The sequence below is a fragment of the Tachypleus tridentatus genome, chromosome 4 (assembly GCF_004210375.1).
Source record: "Tachypleus tridentatus isolate NWPU-2018 chromosome 4, ASM421037v1, whole genome shotgun sequence".
Taxonomy (NCBI): Eukaryota; Metazoa; Arthropoda; class Merostomata; order Xiphosura; family Limulidae; genus Tachypleus; species Tachypleus tridentatus.
The window spans coordinates 70880030-70886050 of NC_134828.1; the positions used below are offsets into that span (position 1 = coordinate 70880030).

General features: G+C 35.6%; 1 non-coding gene across 1 annotated transcript; it reads left to right on the top strand.

Moving 5' to 3' along the window:
* The first annotated feature begins 4818 nt into the window (after nucleotides 1-4818).
* TRNAL-UAG (transfer RNA leucine (anticodon UAG)) lies at nucleotides 4819-4898 on the top strand. Its single transcript has one exon. It is a non-coding gene; the product is annotated as a tRNA-Leu (tRNA).
* Nucleotides 4899-6021: the final 1123 nt, after the last annotated feature.

Below are 6021 nucleotides of genomic sequence, written 5' to 3' on the forward strand. Positions count from 1 at the left end.
TTTCTATTTTACTTTTAAAACTTGTATCTCTTGGAAAATATGCTCGTCTACTAAAACAAACCCTTCTTTGACGATTTGTGGGTTGAACTTGCGGTCTAAAAAATAAGTGAAATACGAAAAATTTAAAATTCTTTTAACATTGAACCTCGGCATTAATAATTTCTAGAAATAGGAACGTTCATCTTTATATAATGCCAGAGGTGACGTATTTTAAATAAACACACATTTCTATTCACACCTTACACTAAGAACGTAAATACTCCTGATGGTATTTATTTTGTGAAGCATGCATTGCGGTTAACGCCAGTGATTTTGAAACTTTATCACAAAGAATCAGCAAACAAACTATTTGTGGAATTAAAGAAAGCAAAGTCACTTTATTAAGAAATGGATTACGATAGTGAATTTGCAATCACGTCAAACGGTATATCGCTAAAAATTAAAATAGTTTGCCCGAACATTATAATTCGCGATATCCGACAGAAGATCTTGAGCACTGTGGACGTCTCTAACGAATTTATGACAAGTTACGTGTTAAATATTGTTCTTTTAAGTACATACTATCAGAGGATTTTTCGTTAAATCTTTATGAAACTGAGAATGGAAATATGATATAAACAAATTAACGACTTTCCTGGGAAACCATATCTCGTGCTCACACTCTCTATAATATTCATCTGAAATACAAAGAGATGTCGGGGTGCAAATCTGCGGTATTTGCATCCTGTAGGTTTGAAAAATATTTAGTTGCAATTATGGAACAGAAGTAATAGAGGATATTTTCGAATATATGAAATATTTTTCAAATTAATTCCAGATCCAAATAGGCATTTTTCATCCTCAGCCTCCTTACGGACACTGAAAGTCTATCACTGCATGTGTTGACTGCCTTCATATATTTCTTTAGTCAAGATGAAGTGCTACCGTATTGTTTCTGTTTTTTTTTTTTTGAATAATATTTAAGGGTTTTTTATCTCCCGCTTAACTGCCAATCAAGACGTGTTCTTTTTATTCTTCTTTCGGATAACTAGCACGATAAAATCTAAAGATATATACATCCGTTCCGTCAATTAAAAAAACAAACCTTATCGACTGCTATATTGATGTAAGTAGATTAAATGTTGTAGTTAAATACACTTTTCTCCGTAAATCTTTAGTTGAGATTCTATATAAAACCTTGAGAGTATGAAAAAGAACGTGGTTTCCCTGCAGTAAATCTGGTAAACACTGGATAATGTTTATCACTGATCGTTATACTTCCATTTAGAATCTGGACACAAAAAATAAACTTGTGGTGTGCAGAATGTGGCTCTAACTGCCTTCTGGTATTTCTTCTACACCTGGAACACACTTTCTGAAGCTATGTTTCGTGAAAGGTCGATTCTACGGATAGATTAAGAAGTTTGCAATGCCAACTTGTTCTCTTAAAGACGTACGGTCATCAGATAGTCTGATGTGGCTTTGCTATAAGAAAAACACACATGTTTTGTTGTGGGAGACAACCTGAATGATAGTGTAGGGTGTCCGAACATAGTGGTACGAAAAACTTTGATCGTGTCAGCAGCGTTACGACAGAAAGGGTAAGAACCATAATCATAAAGAAATGATTCGAGACATCAGTATCCATAAGTTAAGAAAAGGATTAATCACTTTCAATACGTCTTTGTCATTTAACACATAAAATCAGTGCTTTCTTTTATACGTTATTACTAGTGAGTTTTGCCACAGAATACAGTATCTTGAATGTGGAAATTAAGTGAACATTGAGATATAAATATATATACATATAAAGGTTTTTTAAATGTATACAACTCTCAATAGAAGATTCTTTTAGATCAAACATAAATGAAACCATTTTTTGTAATATACACTTTAACAACCGGCAACCATTCCAATTCTAGCCATATATTGTTCACCCACTAAAGATATCGACATTAACTTCCTACAGAAATGTGTTAACCGTAAACCTAAACCAATCATCATTGGGGATTTCAATTCTCCACACACAGAACTATGGGGAAATAGAAACATACGGAGAGTGTTGTGTATAAAAAATTTCTTTCTATTAAGAAAAGGCACCTGATAAACGACCGCACACCTACACACTTTTCAGCCGCCAACGGCTCATATGACGTACTTGATTACATCATAGCCTCCAAGGACACAGTAAATAGAATCTCTAACTTCAGAGTGCATGACGAAATCACGAGTGACCACTTCTCCGTTTCCTGTATGATTCACCCGCGCCACCCTGCCGTGGCGTACGTGACTTCCTCAGCATACACTGACACCAAAACAGATTGGCTCACTTTCAACGCTTTACTAGATTCATATCTACCCCACCCAATTAAACATGCTAACAACAAAACAGAACTAGACAACGATGTAAATCAAGTTACAGAAGCCATACATAAAAACACAATCCCTAAAACAAGGAGAAAGCATTCACATAATCAATGGACTTTAACACCGGAAATTCACGCACTTATAATCAAACGCAGGCAATTAAGACGAATACACTTTATAACACGTGATCCATCTATCAAAACACAGATTAACATAACAAATGCAAAAATTAAACAATAAATTAAAATAGCAAAAGACACTAATTGGCAAAACTTTTGTAAAAACTTAGAAAAAATAAAAAACAATCCAAAAAAATTTTGGAAAAAATTCAACAGTATTTCTTTAGACAAAAACACAAACAACCTGCTACAACATATCACACACAACAATATAATCGCAAGGACGGACGTAGAGAAAGCCTACCTATTAGACGACTACTTCGAATCCTCCTTTTGCAACCTAAATTCAGTCGACTTTGACACACAACACCAACATCATGTCAACAACTTCATAAATAGAAATTAAGCTTCATTCTCACCACAATTACCTGGCGAGACATTGGAGACATACTCAAGTTCAATCAACAGGAAAATTACCATCACTGAACTAAAATTAATATTAAAACTTGAAAACACTTCCCCGGACACGACCAAATACCAAACATTATTCTGAAAAAAGCTATACTCTCCTATTTCAACACCTCACAAACATCATGAATATTTCACTAACAACAGGATATTACCCCGACACTTGGAAAATAGCCATCATAACCACGATTCCAAAGAAACAAACCAACAGGACAAATTCAGATAATTTCCGTCTCATCAGTCTGTTAAGCTGCCTTGACAAACTGATGGAGAGGGTTATCTCCAACCGTCTTCTTCACTTTTGTGAAAGAAATAATATCCTTCCAGAATCCCAGAATGCCTCCAGAAAAAACAGGCAAACAACAGATCACCTCACACGACTCAACGAATCAGTCTACAAAACTTTTAACAACAACCAAGTAACCGTTGGTGTATTCCCAGACGTCAAAAAAGCATTTGACAGCGTATGACACAATGCCATCAAATGCAAACTAACTCATCTAAATATAAACCCCACTATAGTTAAATGGATATCAAACTTCCTGAGAGATAGAGCAGCACAAGTAAAAGTAATAAAACTATATCTAAATCATTGAACATAACTGCAGGAGTGCCCCAAGGAACAGTCCTTTCTCCACTACTATATATTATTTTCGTCAACGACATACCTTTCCCCAATTTAACATACACGCATAATTCACAATACGCAGACGACATCGCTATCTGGAGCACCTCCAGAAACCCAGTAATGGCCATGTGTCGCGTTCAAGAATCACTGAACAACGTCTCGACCTGGGTAACAAGTGGAGAGTAGTTTTAAATCCAACCAAAACACAAGCAATCACCTTCTACAGGAAACTGAAAAACAAAGAAAAAATCTAGAAAAGTAAAATTATCACTGGAAATACGCCCATTAACATGAGCAAAAACATCACATTCCTTGGCATCACTTTTGACACAAACTAACATGGAAAAAACATGTTAACAACATACACTCATCAATTAGAAAACGCATTTCACACTTAATGACTCTAAACAGCAAACACTGAAAATGCTCACCAAAAACCATTATCCAAATATACAAGGCTTACATCCGTCCACTAATAGAGTATGGATGTCAAGTCACATATAATATGTCAAATAACACACTTCAGAAAATCCAAGCTTAACCAAACAAAATACTGTACTAAGATCTGCATTCAGTCTACCATCATACACTCCAGTAAATTATATACATCAAATCAGCAACTTACCAACACTAAATAAGAGACAAATAGAAATAGCACACAAATACTATTTAAAAGCAGAACACAGAAACAAACTAACTCTATAAATTAACTAGTGCACCAACCAAATTTATTTCACCATACAACATATTTCGGGAGTCACAAACAACAAAACAAAGTACTTAAAGGGCAAAACACACGAAGACATTATGTATTTTCTTTTTCAGGTCTCGGAAACAGGATAGGTAAAACTTTCGGCGTCTGTCCTGTGAAAGTGGGTTTTTATCGGGGCACTCCCGTTTCACCCCACAGGAAAAACTCACGCATTAAATCTTCAGATCCCAGCCTAGTACACTTTATTGCCATGCCCTGAATTGGGTCGTTTATGTTCAAATTTACTATGACATCTAACTTTCGGAACGGGATCTGGCTGTTTTCTCCGGTGCTACCTTTGCCTCGTTCATGAATAATATTAATTATGAACAACTTCACTCAAAATAGAGTTAAAAAACCCCAGCTAAATTCAATAAACTTCCACGAAAAAGGATGAAGAGGAAGCACAATTCTTCTGATTTTTCTCTCTCTAAACTAAACCCCTGTCACGTTAGTTTGAGTTTGAGAAGAATTCTTTTTTCAAATGTGGAAAAAACAAAACACACGGTAGCGTGGCCGAGCGGTCTAAGGCGCTGGTTTTAGGCACCAGTCCGAAAGGGCGTGGGTTCGAATCCCACCGCTGCCATTTTTTCTTTATTATGCCACTTGTTAGATGAACAAGAAATGTGTGTAATATATTTCGAAGGAGGATATTTTTGGTGGGCCTATTACAACAAGCGAAGAGCGTTTCTCGCCAATTAAACACAAAACAATTACTACATTCATGATGGTTTAAGAAAATATCAGCTAATCGCAGAAAGTTGCGACACATATAATTCACAACTAATCTTTGCGTCAACACAGTTTGACAAAATATTCGTTATTTACAACACCCTACGTTTTGTTCAATTATTATTGATTAACGTGTCATTATTTATACACTGAGTATTGAGCAATGATGCTTCATCGGAAACCGGAAAACGCGGATTGAAAAGCCGCTAGAACTGACAATGGCAAACGCCCAGATACGGAGGGAAAAAGGTACATCAAAGAAAGGAGTTGAAAGGTAAACATTGACTGTAAGAGAATTAATAGGGTGAAAAAATGCTAAATAATTAGGTAAGGGACAGGATTGACAGAAATGCAAATGGCAGGAAATCCAGAAGAAAAATCTGCTTGATGGTAAGATAAGACGAGAAAACAAATAAAGCTTGCATAAGGCGAGGCTAGCAAGATCCAAGGCCCAAAAGAGAGACAAAAGGATGAAACAATGTCATGTGAAGGGGAATATAGTGAAATGTGTCTAAAACAACTGAAATAAGCCAAGCAGCTTCTGTATTAGAGGCATGGAAAACAATCCATGATATAAGGTGGAGGAAAATTGACAAAACTAGGTTCATCTGAAAAATGATATAGCCTAAAATAGCAGTAGTTCGTAAGGGTAAAGGTTGAATTCAAATTATCAACTGTGAGTGTATTATACAAAGAACAGTCGATTGCACTGTTTTATTAAAAGCAGTAGTTTAGATGGCGCTTGCTGAATTTACTTTCTCTGGTCAGCATTTCTAAAGTAGGAACGCCTAAACGTCGGTGTCTTATATAAAATAACCCCTACTCGTATGTAACATTGATAGAAAAGAATTGAATCTCTAAAGAAAGTGAGCATATAAAGTTTTATGGTATTTTCTATTTTACTTTTAAAACTTGTATCTCTTGGAAAATATGCTCGTCTACTAAAACAAACCCTTCTTTGACGATTTGTGGGTTGA